Source organism: Glycine soja, chromosome 11 (assembly GCF_004193775.1).
Source record: "Glycine soja cultivar W05 chromosome 11, ASM419377v2, whole genome shotgun sequence".
Classification (NCBI taxonomy): Eukaryota; Viridiplantae; Streptophyta; class Magnoliopsida; order Fabales; family Fabaceae; genus Glycine; species Glycine soja.
This window is the reverse complement of record NC_041012.1, coordinates 14,867,103-14,890,085: the sequence shown is the minus strand read 5'-3', so window position 1 is coordinate 14,890,085 and position 22,983 is coordinate 14,867,103. Positions and strand designations below refer to the sequence as shown.

At 30.6% G+C, this 22,983-nt stretch overlaps 1 pseudogene; it reads left to right on the top strand.

The window, feature by feature from the left end:
* Positions 1 to 1,056: 1,056 nt before the first annotated feature.
* LOC114375313 lies at positions 1,057 to 10,087 on the top strand (annotated as a pseudogene).
* Positions 10,088 to 22,983: the final 12,896 nt, after the last annotated feature.

Genomic DNA, 22,983 nt, shown 5'->3' with positions numbered 1-22,983 from the left:
CAATACCATAAGAAATAATTTTGATGAAATTTGTAATACCATAGATGAGAGACTTGTTTAAAAGCATAAATGAATTTATTTAGTTTGCATACCATAGTCTTTAGATAATTTTAAACAAGGTTTCTAGTTACACTTAATAAATTGTTTCATCAATGTTTTCATTTAGAAACATAATCTTTACATCTATCTATGCAAAACAATTATCAAAATGATCTATAGTGTCATTATAATCTTAAAAAATCTTTTTAAGAAATCAGAGAGAAAGTCTTTTTGTGATCAATATCTTCCTTCTAGTAAAATAAAGGCGACAAGACAGACTTTATATATCTTTATTATCCATTGAATCTTTTTCGACTATAGATATTTATCTATAACTTATGAGTTTCACACTTTCAAGCAATTTGACGATATCCCAAATGTCAAGTTCAATCATTAGTTTTATTACATCATTTATGATATCAATACACTTTAAAGTTAGAGCACAACATGACTTGACTAAAGTCAATTAGACATTCTCACTCAACCTAATGTCATATTCATATTCTTAAAGAAATATGACATAATCATATTAAATTACATTTTTTCTTTCTCTAGTAGATATTCTTAATGATACTTCTTGAGGTTATTAAGTTTGAACTTTAGGTGGTACTTGAGAGGAAATCTTAGTGTTGTCTTGTATTTTTAATAAAGTTAGGAGTAATATCATTATTTAATTACCATATCCGTTTCTTGAACAATGGTAAGTATAAAGACTTATTTATTGTCAATAACAAGTTATTTTTGTCTCCTAATGACAGCTCGGTATATTGAGGATCATAGTCTTCTTATAGTGTATTAACCTAATAGGGTTCTCTCACTACTAAAAAAGTATGTTTCCACAACGTCAAATTTAAGTCGGTTCTCGAAAACTGATGTAGAAAATTATTCGGTGGAATTTTTTAAATTAAGTATAACTTTTTAAATAGGACGGGTTTTTATTTGATTTGGAGGTTACTAGGACGGGTTTTTATTTAACCGTCTTTGATTTTAAGTTAAAAATTAAATTCAGATCTCGTAAACTCGGCCATTTTTGCTTCTCGTGCCTTTATTTGTTCCAATCTTTGTCGATTCCGCTTCTCATGCCTTTGTTTCATTTTCATCTTTGTCAACGCCCCTTCGATTTTTCCGTTAGTCGATGGCGGACTCCGACAATGACTCCGGCGGCGCGCACAACAGCGGCAAGGGGGTCAAGTTGTTGTCGCGGGAGCAGGACCGGTTTCTCCCAATCGCGAACGTGAGCCGCATCATGAAGAAGACGCTGCCGGCAAACATGAAGATCTCGAAGTACACGAAGGAGACGGTGCAGGAATATGTGTCAGCGCTCATCAGCTTCATCATCGATAAGGCCTCCAACAAGTGCCAGCGCGAGAAGCGCAAGACGATCAACGGCGACGACCTACTCTGGGCGATGACCACTCTGGGCTTCGAGGACTACTTGGAACCTCTCAAAGGCTACCTCTAGCGTTTCCGGGAAATGGAAGGAGAGAAGACCATGACTTCCTTTCCGGAAACTCTCACACCCTTCCTTACCAAGGATCAAAATGTGGGGTTGCCTTCCCGGACATGACCATGTGTAAGTGTATTCTTCTGAAATTTTTCCCCTTTTAAGTGACATGACCATGTTCTGTACATAGTAGCATCTTTGTTCTTTTGGTAAGCACAATGGTATGCATGACTTGGATCTTCTCATGTTTCAGGCTATGAAAAAGAAAAATATATTAGCATGATTAATTGTCAACCTTACGCAATTAATAGTGGTTCATATATTGCCAATAAATTTTTTAAAATTTATTTTCTTCATTCCTGTAGTTGATACCTGGTAACTATTTTGTTCAAAAAGGAGGATCCTCTCATGAGTCAGAGAACAATCCAAAGAAGGATCCTCTCATGCTTTGGCTTACTGGTGGCCCTGGTTGCTCAGCTTTCTCTGGCCTTGTCATTGAAATAGGTAATACCAACTCTGTTTCCAAATTTTACTTTTGCTCCATACTTGTGTATGCACCAAGTAACAAGAGCTGAGACTTAGAAATTTTACTCTATTTGCATGTTGCAGAGCGACGCAAGTAGTAGAATGGAAGGCTGGTTGTACCTTATACGCTTCAACCGTATTGGACTTCAGTTCTCTCGGAAGCGTTACTTCGTTCTCGATGGTAACCTTCTCCGCAGCTTCAAATCAGTTCCTGTTTCAAATAATCACGTTCGTGTTTATGCCTTTTTTTTCTGGAACTTTATTTGCAGGATCCTGTTAGAAGCGCAGACAAATTTCTGTTTTTTTTTTTATTTATGCCTTTGAAATAAGAAGTGTGAGTGTTGTCTAGTTTGGAGCAAGCCGTCCTGAAGAAGCGGCGAGGTGGATTCAATCCTTTCATGAAGCATCGTTAAGGGTATGTGATCTGAAATGTTTTAAGCGTGAGGTGGAACTGTTTTTCATGAAGATGAGATTATTGCTCTGAATGTGTGCAGGGTGCGCCTGATGGAGGAGATGATGTTGTAGGTTGTTCTAAGAGGAGATGGCAATCCTTTAGGTAGGGTATCCTTTTTTTTTTTGTCTGATCTATGAATAATTTATACTGCAACAAAAACTTTCTAGTTGTCTGAATTGACAATTATTTGAGTTGTTTTGTTGATATATCTCCTGTGTGACCTGTGATTCTTTTTATGGTGTGATGCTTACAGACTCAGTGGATCTTCTAGTAGTATAAGTCACCCAAATTTTGTAGACTGGACTCTTTCTTCTGCTGATGTCATTGCCCCTTCACCATGGACAATCTTTGGCTGCCAAAATGGTAAATGTTTATTTCCATTTCTGCTGTTTGAGTTGTCATTGTTTTGTGAAAGTTGTTTTAAAATTTCACTTAAGTACTATAGCTGGATAAAAATGTTACTAATGTTTTTATGGTGTAATGCAGGTTTACGACTATTCAAGGAAGCAAAAGACAGGGATTCTAATGGGAAAGTTGGCAGAATTTGTTTTCAGTAATTATTGTTTTATATTTATGATAGAAATATGAATTCTTGAATATGCTCCTATCTTCAGAAATGGGATGATCACCCTGCAATAATGGTTGTTGGTGTGGTTGATGGAACTTCAGAAGCCATCTTCCAGACTCTTATGTCGCTTGGTCCTTCAAGATAAGAGTAAGTTCATCAATTGCACGTCACCTTTCAGCAGTGGCATTGTTACATACTTATTTTAGCAGGACATATCTTAATAATGTTGAGTAGCATTACATCATCACGGTATCATTGGAATGTTGCTTCTATTCAGTTTTACTATATCATCATCAGCATTATTATGATTAGGTGATTGGATGAAAAATGAGTTATTATGGTACAAGACTACAAGAGAATGAAAATTGTATATAAGAGCCAAACAAATAAAAACCAGAACAAAGAAGAAAATAAAATAAACTGAATAAAGCTTACTAGTCTCCTTGTACCCTATCTAGAATAGGAAAGCCATTAGCCAATCACCATAACTAAGCTTAAAAGAGACTACTTTATCCCATTCAAGTAATGAAAAAAATTCATGGAACTTGTAACATTTCTCACCAATCTTAAGTACCATATAAAATACCAGCATAATTGCATAATGCCAAATTGCCTTTCCCACTTTACTCTCCCCAAAACCTTTGAAATAATGTGAGAAAGGGCTCCAAGTTCTATAAACATGTTTATCACTAACCGAATCTTACAACAAGATCATATGGAATTTTTACACTGGACATTGAGCACATTATTGTGTCATTTTAGGGTCAATGTTCACGGCAATCGGCCAAGGTGAAAGGGTGTGCTTTGATTAAAAAAAATTATGTAGGAATCTGGGCCATGTATAAAAATATTCTTGTTAGGTTATAGCAAGGCAGCAGTATAATTATAATATGATTTGATAAACCAACCATTCGGATGCTTGGGAGAGTTGCGGGTAATCTTATTTTGTTGATAAGTTTATATTACTGGTCATATCAGTTATTTGTCTGCTGGTCCACATTTATTTTGTATTGTTGAATATTAACATTTTTAAATAAAAGATTTAATATTCTAGTTTATATTTTTATTTACTACTTTCTTTTGCATGTGCAGCATTACGGGATTTAATATTCCAGGCTTGAAAGTGCATAAGCTTCTAAACAAGGTATGTCTCTTATTCAAGGCGATTTTTAACCAGCTGGGCTGTAATAATATATTTTCTTGATATGATAATTAATTTTACGTGCATAGCATCGTGTATGCCAATTTTTATTAATTTTTTTTTACTTAAAATCCCATTTACACTAATAACCCAAAACACATACTAATAATGTAATTAGTACTTCGATTAGCTTTTTTCCTCTCTTCATCAATTCAAACTATTATCTTTTATCCCTATTTCTAAAATAAATTTTGATAGTTTTTAAAGAAAAATTTAATTAAAAATAATCTTTTGTTTTATAAACTTGAAATACAATTCATATTTTAAAAAATATTTATGTTTATTATGAATTTTAATTATAATATAAGTTATATATTAAAAAAATATTTATTATAAATATAATTATATGAAGATAAACATTTATTTATATTATCTAATACACTAGTTATCATGCAAACAGAAAAACACTGGCTTAATTGAAAGATAGTTGGGTCTCTTAAACTGTTTTTTTTTTTTTCGCTATTGTTGAGTTTGATTGGCCACTATGGAAAAGCTTTTAAAGAGACAAAACAATATCCACAATACTCAAAATTAATAATTATTCTCTAACTTGAAAAAGTCCTTGGTGCAATCCAATATTTGTTGGATACGCGGGCATCCATCACATGTCTAATATTTTTTCATCCAAAAAAGCAGTGATGAATTTAACATTAAAATTTTAATTTATTTTATATATCTTTTTCTATATTTTTATACTCTTTTATTATTACATTATTTATTATTGCTTTCACTTTTTTATATATAATTTATTTTCTGTTCTACACTCATCTCAAAAGCCAACGATTAGGTGTAAAACTTATTATTATAAATTTAATGCTCACGAAAGCGATGGATGTGGTATAACTATCTGCAGGATATTATGCTACCATATTTCCCACAAATGTATTGAAAGTCGTTGAATTTAATAAATGGGATGTTAATTTGCGCATGCATGTTACCACATTCAGGTAAGCATGCTGATCTCATGTATGTAAACTGTATAAATATTGAATGTTTGAATATCTTGTCGCTCATGAAATTGTTTGCTAATTTTCAGTTTCTCGGTAGTTAGCTGAAAAAAAACACAATCCAAGAACCTACATTTGATAGGATTATTGTTGTGTACATGTAGTGCTCCATTGTATGGCTAATCTCTACCATGCTAGTTTATTAAAATAAAATTCTTTCATTAAAGAATAGACTGATACTTATAAACATGTTATTACCTAATTCTACCATGCATGTTTTATGGAATTGTTCAATTACAACATAGTTCACTTTTTAGTAAATATTAAAATGAAAGTATACTTGTTTTACCGAGATAAATAGATGTTTTGCATGGTTGAATTTTGTTAATTAGTGTGAGCTTGAAGATGTATGCTAAAATGACTGTTTCTAGCTAAATTTGGCAAAAAAAAAATAAAAAATCAGCATTCTACATCTACAACGGTTGTAGATCAAAAACGATGTAGAAACTCTACATTCTACATCGGTTGGACCTCACAAACGATGTAGAAACCTCATATTCTACATCGGTTGCACCTCAGAACCGATGTAGAAACCTCACATTTTACATCGGTTGCACCTCAGAACCGATGTAGAAATCTCATAATTCTAAAACGGGTCTGACACCGATGCCCGTCTTCGTAACCATGTCCTTTTAAAACGGTCTTTCAACCGATGTTGTAGGGCCTATCATTTTCAACGACTCCTATCTACAACCACGCGTCAAAACCGATGTAGAAAAGCTCTCAGAACCGATGTAAAAGGCCTATTTTCTAGTAGTGTCTTTATCTCCTAATGGGTCAACATTGACATTTGTTCATTTAAGTCCATATCATCTGATTTAGTTGTCTAACGAGATCACTTAATTTGATCACATAAAATAAGATTCACTAATAATAAATAACTAATATGATTCGCTTATATTATTAGTCCACATTAATTACCGAAATAGAAAATTCCAACCGGTTAACCAATGATGCTATCCCGCACCTATCTGAAATCACATTTTATTATTGCCTTTTAATATGTAAATCATTGAGATGCCCTTGCAAAGATGTAATTTGTGCACTAGTATTCAACTTTGAATGTTGGAGCTTATGTTTCTCTTTCCCTTTTTGGATGTTCATAACTTAATGATATTTTTTTAAAAAAATTAACCAACATCTTATGTTTTCGGTAGGAATTTATTGGACAAGTTGTCTCGTGGGGAGTTAGACAAGTTTGTATACTGAGGGAGCTCAAGTAGAGGATTGAATAAGAGACTGGACAGAAAACAAGGAATGGGTCGCTCCTTATATATTAAGGTATGCTTGCTTTATCTATTAAGCTATGCTTTAGTTTTATCTATTAATGTATCAATCTATGTCATATTATGCATTCTTGTAATTAATATAGGTAAAATTGAAGAGAAAAGTTAACAGAAGGAGGCTAAATAATTAATTAACTAGTTCACACATCAAATATATTATTAAAAATTAAAATGACAAAAAAAATATTAAAATGGTAAGAATAAAAATACAAACTTATAAATTAACTAAAATAACATAATTCATAATTAAATTATAAGTTGCCGAAATAAATTTGTTATTAAATAGTAAACACTTTAATTTGGTCAGCTTCTTATAGGTTGACATCCGGAACACATATTTAATAAATTCAGCCAATCAAAGGTACTCAGCTTTAAGACTTTACATTTACACGGGTTGTTTTTATCCTTTTCTTTTCCTGTGACCTCAATTCTTAAACACTTCATACAAATTTTAATTATTTCAATTATTCTTATACTCACTTTTAGTGTACCTCCATTATTTTTGGTTTCCGCAGGTTCCCTTTATTACGAACATCACACTACGTAGTAAATAAACCAACATCCTGTATGTATCTTTTGCTCCCATAGTTCTATTATTATTATTAGCCACAACATTATATGTACTAACAAGGAAAATAGTTGATACTAAATTTGGATAATTTATCTTGGCTTATCTATGATTTGGATTTTAATCATGCTTGATAAATTAGTTTCAATAATCTAAGTGCTTTTAACAATTATTGCTATTTTAAAAGTTTTTAATTTTTTTTTAAAAATGACATTTTAAGAGGTTCTTTGAAAAACCATCTTAGAATGTCTACATTTTAAGATGGCTTTTATAGAATGTTCAATTTATTTTAAATTTTTTTTCTTGAAAAAAATATATTCTAAGATGGTTCTTTGAAAAATCATCTTAAAATGTCTGGATTCTCAGACGGTTTCTATCAAAAACCGTCTTAGAATCCTCGACTTATTTTTATTTTATTTAAAAAAAAAAATTGATTCTAATATGGTTCTATAAAAAATCGTCTTAGAATTATCAATTTTTTAGTTTTTTATTTTTGTAAAAAATACATTGTAAGACGGTTTGCATTGAAAATTGTCATCATAGATGCAAACATTCTACGACGTTGCTTATAACAACAGTTGATAACCAACGTAGATATGGTAAACAACTGATGTAGAATGTGTTTTTTTAGTAGTGAAATTCCGGGGAAGGGAGTTATTTTTGGAAAAAAGATTATAAAGAAGGGGAGTGTGTAAGCAAATTAGAGGAGTGCATATAGCAATTCCCAGAAATAAATATGAACTATGAATGAGCCTTAAAATTTGCTAATATAATGCACATAATGTAGTCAACATATTCCTTATAATTTTTGGATAGTTTTTTCCCCATGAATTAGCTTTCAGGGATTAAATTAAATCTGTTCACTTCTAATATGGTAGGGGAAGATTTAAAAAAACTAGTCTCAATTTTTTTGATAATGGTCTCCAATGGCAAACATAGTGGACGAATTGATGCATATGCAATTAAATAAAATGAAAAGATAAGGTAGATAATTAAGGTTGTCTTGAGCATTTTCTCTTAAATTATTATTATCATTAAAATATTCAAAAGGATTAAAGTATTTTATCTAAGCAAATTAAGGTGAGTTATATGTTTCTATCATACCTGGTGGAAACTAAGAGATGATCATCCTAGTTAAGTGAGATTGAGAGAGATCCTCTCTTGAATCAAGAGTCATTGTATTTCTATTTTCAGTTGTAGAAATAATTTTTGCTGGTCTGGTCTTGCGATTTTTCTTTATTGAGTCCTAGTTAAAAATTTCAATCTTGTTTAGTGTCTATTTTAAACATACAGTTAAGGAAATTTGGTCAGTTACCATCATTTTATTATCATTATTATATCATTGTTGCTGCTATAGTATTAAATGGTTATTATAGTGTTTTGAGATTCTATATTAAGGTTTAATTTTGCTAGCCTTCATATAATATTAGTCTATTAGCCTTTCAGAGTTAGAGGTATGTTTATAGTTTTATAAAATAGGTCTTTCAAAATAAGTTTTTAAATTAAGTTAAACTTTTAAAAAGTTAAGTTAGACTTTATAAATAACTAGAAACTTGCTCATGCCAAAGCACATGCTAATAGTAATATTTGAAATTTGATAATATATGTTGGTAGTTTAATTATATTAAAGAAATTGCAACCGATATTAACCAAGTAAACATTTGAACGAAATATGAGATCTCATATACATATTGTGATGACATATTATATATGGTATGCCATATATGGTTAGCACAAAAATAAGTTTGAATTACAAACAACATAAGTAATGGTTTCCATGTTTGATAAAATTGAACTGGAATTTTAAATTTTTTACTTATATAAGGTATGGTTTTAACTACGACCTTAGTAAGCTTTGCCATGATAGGTACAAGTTACAAATAAGTAATATCATACATTACGGTGATACAGGTCTTACCTAACTTAATGGGATGCACACTCACATATCAATTTGTAGTTGCATTCCATACGGACAGAGTAAGTATTTCTAACCTATGGAATGAAATCTTTTTGTGTTCATCCCAAACGAATGATTTTAAGTGTACTCAAATGATTCAACGTACATAATTCATATGTTTCAATGTTGTACTTGCAGAACTTGATTCAGATACCATCAATCTACCAAAAGCAATGGGTTCCTCACTATCCATCGAAAGTGTTATTCGCATATAATGGAAGCAGCTACATTATAAAAGTTAGAAAAATTGACGACAAATACTTCTTTGCTGATGGTTTGAAGGAATTCAGGAAAGCGTTGAACATTCAAGAAGGTATCATCATCATTTATGCTGCTTTAGAGAGAGATTGGATATTCAATCTTCACTTCATGCCACCACTAGATAATCAAACATGTGGAAGGCCTCCAGCAACTCGAATAACACATGTATGGACTGTAGAACTTACTGAAGCTATGATCTCAGCTCCTCGTCCATTGGTAGGACTCCATTCATATAATTAACCAGTGTCCTCTTTATTGACCTTAAGATCTTTACTGACTTCCATCTCTAATCTAGGTACTACCAATGAATGCTCTAAGGTATGTTGACGTCACAAGAAAAAATATGTTTGTTCTGATAAATGATGATCATCCTCTGTTATGGAAGTTGACCATGCATGATGCTTAAAAAGGGCTACAATGTGTTGCTGACTCGTGGTACCAATATTTGAGAGACAGTGAATTCAATGCTGGAGATGAGATATGTTTCTACTTCAGGCCTAATAAAAAAGTATGGGAGCTGGTAATCAAAAAACAAGTGGCTTAGGATGAGAGTGACTCTGATTGAAGATGGCACTACATTAGCTTATGTTTAGATCTCTTTTTTTGACAAATTATTATGTGGACCTTGCTAAAGTGTTATGTTGTAATTGAACTACCTACCGTTAGCAGACATTGTTTGCTTTTCATAATTTGGACTATCTGAACAAGCTTGTAGTTGTATATGGTTATTTATTGTTTGTTCAAACATTTAACATGGTTTTTGATATATACTATTAAATCATGCAATGCAAAAGAATGAGGACTGCTATCAATGGTTATTACATATATCAACACTTAGAATGGTATCATCTTTTTAACCATTCCTATACATCCATACTACCTATATATAAAATCTTATAAAAGGGTACACTAAATTAATATTTGACAAATTGTCACTAACGAAAACACTCATTTCAAATTCATTTTAAATCTAATACATAACAAGAGAGTTCTATAAACAGTCTATGTAAAACTTTGTATTTTGAAATCAACAAGTTTATCAATAATACCTTTTTATACAAATAATCATAATCATTTGACAAATGCACCAAAGTTTTCAACCAATCAGAAATTCAAAAAAAATAAATTAGTGTAAATTACATTTTGTATTAGCTATCATTACAAGTAACCAAGAGTAGGTAGCAAACTACTGTAGGTGGTAGGAAGTCTCAGGCTTAGTGGGAAAGAAAGAAATGGCAGGGAATGCACAATTCGCCATTCTTCCTTTTCTTTACTAGCTTCTGATAACTATCAGTGGTGAACCATATCCAAAATCTTCAACAAACTTCTACAACATGAATCCTCCTTGAATAACAAATATAAGTCAAATGATGATAAATGATGAACGAAATGAGAAGGCAAAAAGCACCATTTCCTGTACATAACAACTTACCTCCAACATGAAGAACAAAACACATATCTTCTCCTCCTAAGTCTGAAGGAAAGTTTCTTCCTTTTTACAATTTATTATATGTTAGACTCAATATTCAAACAGCCATTCATGTACCATTATTTCTTCTGAAACAATATTATGTCCCTACTATTCGCACATTGGTAGATATAGGGAAGTAGTACTACATGTTGCAGGTTTATATACTCGATTTATAAAATAATAAGGACCAAATGTGTCCCCCAAAAACTGTTATATGTTGCACCTAAATTCTTATTTACAAAGAATAACAAAATATTGCAGACTATTTTGTGAAGTGAAAGATCAAATGGAAAATTCTGCACAACCAAGGAAAAATAGAAAACACATTTTGTAAGAAAAAAGAAAAGGTTCTCACACTCAAAATCAAGATTTATCTAATGGTAAGAATGAGTACAAACCCCCAATTGACATGTACATATTTTGATAATTACTAATTCAAATATAACTTCTATCATTGCAGAAAAACGTAAGCGTATTTCAACATGTCATCCACACTTTATTGATGACAGTCCTACACTGCATACACAATGCACACCTTTGGCAAACATCACTTCATCTTGGAATCAGTCTGATCAATATTATACTGGGGAATTTGAAATTCGTACAAAGCATACTATGAATGTACGTAGCATCCAAGCTTCTTCCATTTAGACGAATCTATTGTACAAGTTTCGGAAATAAAATTAAACTTCATCAAACCTCAATCGGCCATCAACTTCTAGAGAAAATACACCCACACCTGTTACTCCAATTCAATCTGACAATAGGTCTCAACATATACATTCTGGGAGATATACAATACACAAATCAATAATAATATCTCACATCTCAGATGATAGTGATGAGGAAAACAATATAAACCAAACATACATTGATACATGTAATGTGTAGTTATCGTTATTACATCCAAAATAAGTAAATGGTTGTGACTTATAATTACAATATGTCAAATTGATGAACATCTATATTTAACTTGCTACTTATCTGACTGACTTAATTGGTTAGGCAATACCACATTTTAAGTTACACAAATGTGTGTCAAGTAGAATTTTCATTTGATAGCCCAACACCAACAAATGATGATGCTAATAGTCATCATGATAGCAATTATCATACAACGTATGATTATCAAAATACTGGTATTGAGCTTGGAACTTCAACTTACATTTTGCTATCTTTTCATTTGTTCTGCATGTGGGGAGCATTTAAACTACTAAATTCATGTTTAGGTGCAACTTACAATGATATTGGAGATCCAGTTTGGAAATGCAACCACTATAATGCTATGATGTAATATGATGAGAGGATTAACAAAGACAAGCAGTCCAAAAACCCAAGGTTTGCATTATGTTGTGGCGATGACAAAATACAACTTCATCTACTAGAAGATCCTCCATAACCATTGAGACATCAACAATACAAAAGCTAAGAACTTCCAGTTCAACATTCGTTCATATAATCTAATATTTACATTCACATCACCTGGTGCCAAAGTTGACACAAGTTATAATACTGGCAGAGGTCCTCGTACATTTCGCATACATGGTCAAGGACATCATCTTATTGGAAGCATCCTACCTATGGCTAATAACTCACCCAAATTTGCACAGCTATATATTTATGATACCGAGAATGAAGTTAAAAATAGACTTGCCTAAAACCCATAAGTTTTTAACTTTGGATAAATTACATGTTACATTACATTTTTTAAAAAGTCTTTTTAATAATATATACTAACAACACTTTGTTATGCACCTTGAACAATACTCAAGAACAAACATATTCTTGATGAAAACATTATCATTGGAATCAAGAATATGCTAGATAAGCACAATCGGTATGCACAAAAGTTTAGAATGGCAAGGGACAAACTACAATCTTCAGTTGTTTGTGACCTAAAATTAAAACTCATCAGTGATAGTTGATGGCTACACTATGATTGAGTCTCAAAAATTGAATTATGTTAGACAACATCAACAAGAACTCAAAGTTGACAAGTACATGGATTTGAATGCTAGTAATAATGAGCCCGAAACACTTGGCAATGAGAAAGGAAAGAGAATTATATTGTCGAGCTCTTTTGTTGGTAGTAGTAGGTATATGAAACAACTATATTTTGATGGTATGACAATTTGTGGCCATATTGGATTTCCAGACCTGTTCTTGACATTAACATGTAATCCAGCATGGCCAGAAATTCAACGAAAAGTTAGAAAATACAATAAAAGACCTGATGTTGTCTCATGAATATTCAAAATGAAGCTGAATCATTTGATGAATGATCTCAAAAGTGGATATGTCTTTGGTCCCATTGTTGGATGTAAGTAATTACCACCTCTACCAATCAATTATTATACTTAATTTATAATTATACTTTCAAATACATTAATATTCATGGTACTTATTATTCAATTGGATTGCAGTTGTTTACACCATTGAGTGGAAAAAAAGAGGATTGTCTCATGCTCATATTTTAATATTTCTACATCCTACAAACAAGTATCCAAATCCAGAAGACATAGATAACATCATTTTTACTAAGATACCAAATAAGGACACACATCCAAAGTTGTATGAATTAGTCAGCAAGCATATGATTCATGGTCCATGAGGAATGCCAAATAGGAGGGCACCATGTATGGTTGATGGAAAGTGCATTATATTTTTTCCTAAGAAGTTCCAGCAAGCAATAATTGTTGGCCAAGATGGATTCCCAGTTTATACAAGAAGAAACAATGGATATATGGTTCAAAAGAATGGTATTGAACTTGATAATCAATTTATTGTGTCATACAGTTCACATCTCCTACTTAAACATAAAGCACACCTAAATGTGGAATGGTGCAATCAGAATACATCAATCAAATACTTGTTTAAGCACATCAACAAAGGATCCGATCGAATTACAACAACTATTGTTAATGTGCAAAACCAGGATGGCACAAAAACTGAAGTTCATGATGAAATTAAACACTATCTTGATTTAATACATAATATCTATGCACAAATCAGTCCTTGCTATTTATAGACATTTATTATAATCTTCTAAAATGTTACATAATATGTGTATATGTTTTACTATTTCATTGACCAGGTATGTATCACCACCCGAGGCATGTTGGAAGATTTTTGCATTCCCAATGGATGGACGTGCACCAGTAGTTGAATGTCTGTATTTTTACCTTGAAAATCAATAACCTGTTTATTGGAAAGATACTCAAGAAATTGGTTAAGTAATATCTAAAACTACAATCAAAGAATCTATGTTTACATCTTGGATGGATTCTAATAAAAGATATCCTCATGGCCAGGATTTTACTTATGCCAAATATTTGTCCAAATTTGTGTATGTTGCACACCGAAGATGCTGGTAACCAAGAAAACAAGGATATACAATTGGTAGGCTCATATGGGTACCCCCTTCAAGTGGAGAGTTGTTCTACATGGGGATGATGCTATCTTCTGCTAAAGGGTCACAATCTTACAAAGACATTAGAACAGTAGGAAATGTGATGTACGATACATTTAGAGAAGCATGCTTTGCAAAAGGTTTTCTAGGAAATGATCAAGAATTTGTTGGTGCTCTACCAGAAGCTAACACATGGGGATTTGCACACTTCTTTATAAAGTTATTTGTAAAGTTGTTATTTATGAATACCATGGATAGACCACAATATGTGTGGGAACAAACATGACAATGGATGGCAAATGATATTGTATTTAATCATAGAAGACAAGGTAATTTCAAACAACCTCAATAATTGCATATCATTCATATGAATCGACTCAAATTCTAAGTAAATATTTTGTATACTGTTCATAGGCATTCAACTATCTGACAAAGAAACAAGGCATCTTTGTTTGAGTGAAATCGAAAATTTGCTGCAAGGCAATAGGAAAAGTCTACGAGATTTTCCGTCAATGCCATACCCAATAGGATATGTTGCTAACACACATGGAAATAAGCTCATCTACAATGAAATGACTTATGATAAGGAATTATTGCATGCTGAATACAACAAATACTATCACTCACTAACAGGTGTGCATAACATATTATAGTTATTCTTAAGTGGTATTCATCATCATCAATCCATATTACTAATTCATGTTGGATACATTACTAAATGCAGATGAGCAGGGTGCTATTTTTTATAAGATCACACATGTTGTTGCAACTCAATCAGGTGGAGTTTATTTTCTCTATGGTTATAATGACACTGGGAAGACATTTATCTGGAAAAATTTATCATTTGTTATACGATCTAATGGAGGAATTGTTTTAACAATAGCTTCAAGTGGGATTGCATCATTATTGCTACCCGGAGGAAGAACAACACATTCTAAGTTTGCTATATCAGTTCCTGCAACACAAAATCCAACATGCAATATTCATCAAGGGAGTGACCTGACTGAATTGCTAAAAATTACCAAACTAATAATTTGGGATGAAGCTCCAATGTGTCACAAGTTCAATTTTGAAACACTTGATAAAAACTTAAAAGATATCATGCACAATGATAGACCTTTTGGAGGAAAAGTCATTGTTTTTTGTGGTGATTTTCGTCAAATACTACCAGTTGTGCCAAGAGGTAATCGGTATGATATTATCCATGCAAGTCTAAATGCATCATACATATAGGAGCATTGTCAAATTCTTAAATTGACAAAGAACATGTGTTTGCAAACCAATGCTGCTGATACCAATAGTCATGACCTCAAACAATTTTTTGATTGGCTACTAGACATAGGAAATGGCAAACTTGGAGAACCTAATGATGGTTATGGCGAAATCAGCATTCTTGATGAGTTTCTTATTAAGGACTTTAATGATCCTATCCAGGCAATTGTTGAGATAACATATCCTAACTTATTACAGAACTATAGCAACGGGGATTTCTTGCAGAAAAGAGCTCTTATAGCCTCTACAAAAGATGTTATTGATAGTATAAATGATTATGTCATGTCTTTGATACCCATTGAAGAAAAAGAGTATTGTAGTGCTGATAAATCTAATGAACTACTCAATCCTGCATTTGGAGTTCTAACACCTGAATTTTAGAACTCATTGAAAACATCAGGAATATCTAATCACAAGTTAAGAGTCAAGGTTGGCACTCCCATAATACTATTACGAAATTTGGACCAGGCAAATGGGTTATGCAATGGAACTAGGCTTATTGTCACAAGACTTGGTGCACATGTGGTTGAAGCAAAAATTATTAATGGCCTCAATATAGGACATAGGACATACATACCAAGAATGAATATGTCTCCTTCTAATTCTCCATGGTCATTCAAACTAATTAGAAGACAGTTTTCATTCATGGTTTCATTTGCAATGACCATTAACAAGTCTCAAGGACAGTCTTTGGCACATAATGGATTGTATTTGCCAAATCCAGTATTTTCTCATGGCCAGTTATATGTAGCAATTTTACGAGTGCAAAGTAAAAAAGTATTGCATATTCTTATTCATGATAAAGAAGACACCCCAAAAAATACTAATATTAATGTAATATACAAAGAAGTATTTGCAAATTTATAGAGAAGGTATGCTTCCCAAATTCTTATTGGTACATATGCATTATGATTAATGACATTCATTTTGTATATCAAACTATAAGAAACATGTAGAAACACATCCTAGGTTTGGTACTCATCTAATTTTTCATTGACCTTTTTTTTCAGCATATTAATTTCCATTTCAGCAAATTATAATGCACTACATATTTAACTTTGCCAACGTTTTTACAGGTTCCAACATGCACACTTTTTGAAGAAGTATCAATACAAGTCTATCTCCTTTATCAAATATGCAAACCATTACTTATATTGTTTGTAATTCAAACTTGTTTTTGTGCTAACTATATATGACATATCATATATAATATGTCATCACAATATGTATGAGATCTCATATTTCGTTCAAATGTTTACTTGATTAATATCATTTGAAATCTCTTTAATATAATTAAACTAACAATATATATTATCAAATTTCAAGTATTACTATTAACTCGTGTTTCGGCACGAGCAAATTTCTAGTGTTTGTATAGATCCTACGTATTGTATGAAATATTAAATTCTAAAAAATATTGATTCGGTAGAAAAAAATTCATACATATTTTTATAAAAGTTGATTAAGTCTTGAAATTTATTTTCTTGTGGTGAATCAGGAAACTCGACTCATTTAAATTTTTTATTATAAAAAAATGTCAACTTTAATTTAGTTTGAGTTATATGACATGAATTAACATGACTGTTTATGGGCAAAATCCTTGAAATGACAGATTTTACTGATTTTAATTGGATACTGACTTTACATACGAAGAACTTATCGTAATAACCCAACAGTTGTAACAACTAACGTTAATGGGTCAACAATAGAAGGCAAGTATCCAATAACAAGTCTCTTTCTCTGGTCATATTGCTTCCCCAATAGCGTATAACAAGCCACCATGAGATCCATATCTTCCACATTGCTCACAACTGTAGCCTTCCCAACACCCCAAGTTCATTGCTAGTTTCGTGCCACTGTATTTTTCTTTTTTTAATAATCTATTTTTTTTACGTAAATTAGGTCCTTAAAGGTCATTCCAACTAAAACAGATCTTAGGATTTTAAGAAAAAACTTACAAAAATAATTACAAATTATTCAACAACGACATTTGAATTCATATTTTTATTCAAAAATACTTACAAATTATTGCAACACTTGTATATTCTTTTCAACCAACTGAATTAAATCTGGTCGGATCCATCTTTGTTGATATCATTGGGGTTTCTTTTCTTGGGTCAATGAAACCACACAGAGAAGTTATAATTGTGTAAGATTTTGCCCCGGACAACTAATTATTTTTATCCATTAACGTAGCAACGGCAAGGTAGCACGTAACAACCCTATATTGAATGAAATTTCCGTATATGTTCTTACCCCAATAAGAAAAAAAACATGGAAAAAAAGGGGGCCTGAGGACCATTCATTCGTAATGTCGGCCACCTTTTTGGATAAAACTGTGGAAATACACCAAAATTGCCGTACGTAAGCGAGATTAGTCATATATATATATATATATATATATATATATATATATATATATATATATATTGTAAGATATTTCATTATAAGATATTTCCTCTCGATGACACTAACATAATAAATACATATAATTTGGTTCAAATATTCGTTCAGGTGGTTAGCAAAAGTGGTTGTAGTCTAACGTAAATGAGTGGAGGTACGTATATATCCCTGCATGTTAAACTTTTGAGTGACATATATTCTATATTCATCAACTAGATAATATGCATGTAAGTAAGTGGTCCATAGTACATCTGTTTATCGAGTTCGGTACATGTACAACTCAAGAAATTGAAATTGGTTGAAAAACTGGACCGAAAATTTTAGGTCAAGTGTTCTAAAGAATTTTTACTTAATTATTATTATTATTATTGGTATAATTAACCTAAAGTTCAACTACTTAATTATGAGATTTTTTAGGACCGAAAATTAAATTTTTACTTTGATGTTCTGGTTATAATTATAAATTAAATCATTAGTTGCAAGAAAGAACAATGTTATCATATCACAGAACAGTTATTTGAAATTTTTTTAATTTGATAGTGTTTTTTTATATTTACATTTTAAAAACTACTTTATTAAAAACTGAGTTTTAGAAAATAGGAGTAGGTTAAGAAGATGAGTCAGGATAACAAAGAACATAAATAATGAAAAAAAAATTGAAAATAAAAAAAAACTTATTTTTTTTCTGATTTAGAATTTGAAAATGAGATTTTAATTTTTTAAATAATTTTAACTTTTTTTAATAAAAAAAACTCGTTTTAATTTTTTATTTATAAAAAAAGTATGATTGTTTTTTTTAAAAAAGAAACAAAAAGGCCTTAATTAGCCATCAATTTTCTGAAACATAATGAATTATTTTTTGAGAATTTTGCAGTCACTATGGTAAACATACTAATTGATGTTAAAGTTATATATCCAACGAGATAAAATTTTCCGCAGAAGTTCTATCGTCCGGGTGTTCTCTAAAATGATTACGACAAAGCATTGTCACTTTCTATTTTTATTCCAATTTCCAATAGAAAATGAAAGTATGGTTATGCTGTACATAATTTCATTCCCTCCTTCTTCGAAATCAATATTTATTATTTAAATATCGAAATATGGACAAATGCTATATAATTAATAGTCTTGGTTAAAGAAAAAGTAGGAAATTTTTATTATATAAATTTTATTTTATATTGAATTTTTAAATAATAAATATATTAAATGATCCTTTACAAAATACTCTTAAAACTTTAAAACATTTATTAGCATTACCCAATAGATAGATACTGTTAATAGCATTGTTAGCGAAACTTTAGGGTCCACTACCTTTAAATTAAAAGATCTACCCTTTATAGCGGGTCTATGTTCCACTTGTTCCGTATGTACGACTAAAATTTGTAAGCATGCATACAAGTCAGATAAAATAGGCGTGAATAATTTTAAATAATTGGGTTATTCGGTAATAGTGTAATTGACATTTAAGTGAAAAAAGCAATTATGGGAATCTCACAATTCAATCAAAATCAATTAAATTAGTTTGGTTAATTCTCATAAAAAAAGTGTCTTGGTTAATTTAATTCTTTTCACTTCAAATTCGAACAAGCTAATTATAATTGGTTTGGCTCTCAAATTTATCCTTTTTCATCCCAAACCAACCTACCCAATTAACTATTTTTTAACTTTTAGATTAATATATTTAGATTTTGTAACTTGAATTTGTCTTCTACTTTTTTTTTCTTTGCTCTTTTAACTTATTTTCATCTTCTTACGATCTTATCAAGTATTTATAAGTCTCTTAATTTTGTCATTTTATGATATTCCGAGAAAACAAATTGATAATATATATATATATATATATATATAAAGTAATAACTTTGAAAATTAAATATTGAATAAACGAAAAATTATTTATTAAAATAAAGATGATTTTTACCGTATATTAATATATAATTAAATATTCATATAAAATAAATAATAAGTGAATATAAAAACTTAAAATATAGTAATTTATCTTTTGTCACAACTCGATAATTCGAATCAAATCAACTCAACTTTAATTAGATTGGTTATAAAAAATTCATAACCTAAACTAATCCAATTAAATTAAATATAATGAGTTTAAATTTGATTTTATTCTATACCTAAAATAATCCATAAACACCCCTAAAATCAATGTTGATTTTTATTTATTTATTGGAATTTTATAAGTTAAATTTTATCTCATAAAATCTTTCTACTTAAAAAGTTGGCACAGATTGCAAAAACAAATAATTTATTAAGATGAATAATTATTCAGGGAATTAAGCAGGTAAAATTTGGCACCTGGAATATATAAGTGAGTCGTCACTAATACATACACATATATTGAAATAATAATAATATATAATAGTTGAAACATTATAAAAAAAATTGAAACGTTATCTAATAGATAGCTTAATTCATAGGCAATGCTATATGCTAGGAGTGGAGTATGGAAGGCGTGTTCTTGCTGATTCTCTTTTCTGTTTTAATGCTTACATATTTTTCTTATTACCTTAGACTGTGTCTCAATGCTTGTACTTCTCCCCTGTTTTTTAAGTTTTAACTTCTTGTATGTTACCTCTTCCTTTCGCTCTGCTAGTCATATGCATTAATTCATTAACCAGAAAAATAAGAGTATAAGGTTATCATCAGTTATACAATTATCTATTTCATATGGTTTACAGTTCAATTTTAAATTGTATAAAATTATTAAAGGGCATATAGCTGATAGGAAAAAAAAGAGGCTTCATTCATACTAAATAAGTGTGTATCTTAATTTAGTTGAATTTTTATTTTATTTTTTATTTGTCTTAACACGTACTCAAGAATCAAAATCACACGTTAAATATTTCTTGAATAAGTTGTATGGTGGATATGGCTTCTCTGAACATATATAATATGCACTCATTTTGTGAGGCATTTATGCATAATCCATAGTTAGAGGACATTTATAGGTGTTGTCAAAATCACAGTGATACGAAAAAATAAGATAAAAAAGGAGAATTAATTCTGAAGCAGTATTGACAAGAAAGCAGGTCGGGGAATAAAGCTGGGGAAAACAAATAGTAATCCTTTGTTGAGAGACAGTCTGGAGGGATAGGGTTTCAGATTGGAGGGAGGGAAACGTATAATATATATGTGGAGTGATGCAGTTCGTGAATTCAAATTAAAACCTAATTATCGAGAATTTCTGAGACATACACTTTGGATTCTATCCCCCAAAAACAGTATACACGAGGGAAAGGAAAAAGAGCAAGCTTATATAATCCCACACATGTCATGAAATTACAACACGTAGAAAAATTAACCCTTTGGAATATACAAAAATTCTGCCAGGCTGGCTGTCAACACCACCAAATGGAAATATATACCTAGTGGCTAAGCTAGTGGTGGTTCATTCAGTACCCCCCATGACCATGATGAAAAAGGCAAAACCATAGCCACCGCTGGTCTCACCATCATGGAAGGCTAAAGGATTGAACCGGATCAATTTGGACCATGAGAACAAAAAATATAAAATAAAATAAATTAGGATATATTTTATTTTTATTTGTTTAACATCCTACCTTATTTAATGATTTATAGTCAAATTAAAGTATATAAGAATGATAAAATATTCATTACCTTACAAGTCTCATAGGATTGAATTTGATTTAAATCTTATTTTTAAAATGATATTTGAGTTTATTTTAACTATTATTATTAGTTCGACTGGACAACATGTTATTGAAACACCTTTAGATGTTCATTCAAGCAAATTCTATGTTTTAAATTTTCAGTCATCGGCATGAAAGGATATGGTAGTGATCTTATATCAATTAATGATATGTTCAAAATAAAATATACAAGTGATGGATAATACTTATTTTTCAAGTTAGTTTGTTGGGTTGAATTAGTTTTAAATTCAAATTGTAAGATTATTTTCAAAAATTAATTATAGTTCAAGAAAAACATTTTTTTACCAAAGTTAAAGAAAAACTTAATAAATTGTAGATGAGAAATAGTATAAAATTTCTCTAGAGATTAAAAGCAAATATTTTTTTTGTTTTTTATTTGTGTTCGATAGAACTATATATGATAAAGATTTTTTCAAAAAAACATTTAATACACTTGTATATTCATGGTTTAAATTTAAAATTAATAATCTCGTATTAATTGATTCACATGTTTAACATTAAACATTTTTATATTTTTAAAATTTAAAATATTTTAACCCCCAACAAAAGGCATAGTTGATTTAATAATATATATATATATATATATATATATATATATATATATATATATTATTAAAATCAATAACACGTGATATGCATGATTATTTTTTTATCTACCATAAAAAAAACATTTGAGATTAAAAAAATGGAAAACTGTCTAATTAATTAAGAATACTAAATATCAAAGAAATACATATTACATAAATACCAAAATTTGGTTAGAGAGAAAGCAAAACTCTAGTTCAAGCACATGGCGTACACACACACACTAACGTGTTCATTCTCTCTGTTCACCACGTGGTGTTTCCTCATTGGTAAAATTGAGTTATTCCCATTGAGTCTCCATCTCAAATAATTTTAAATAATATTATAACAAATTTCTATGGATATATGTAATGGAATACTTCCAAACATATTCTAGCATTTTAACTTTGCCCTTTCTTTTGTTTCTGTGCCACCATAACGTATCATCCAATCAAAGAGATAATGGGAGAAGATCTTCTTTCATGAGAATAATAGTGTTAAAGAGCCCTTTATTATAGAAAGCAATACCTGTTGGTATGGCGAATATCTCCCTTTTCTTTTATCCCTACACTTTTTTCCTCTCAGTCAGTCACAAACAGCTTTTAATCTCTTTCTCTCTCTCTCTTTGTTTGAATAAATTTGAACGAAATTTAATTAGCTTCCAAAAAGTAATTGGAAAGTAGAGATGCTGCTTCTGCTTACGTATGCATATTTAGTTCTCTTTCGGTTTAAAAGCTGCAAATTCTGATAAATACGAATTTTGAGTTCTTGAATGACAAGAGATCTGAATTTGTTTATCACAGTAATTGCTAGCTAGCTTCAATTATTCGCTTTAATTAAAGAAAGCATTCGTATTATTTTATCTAACAAA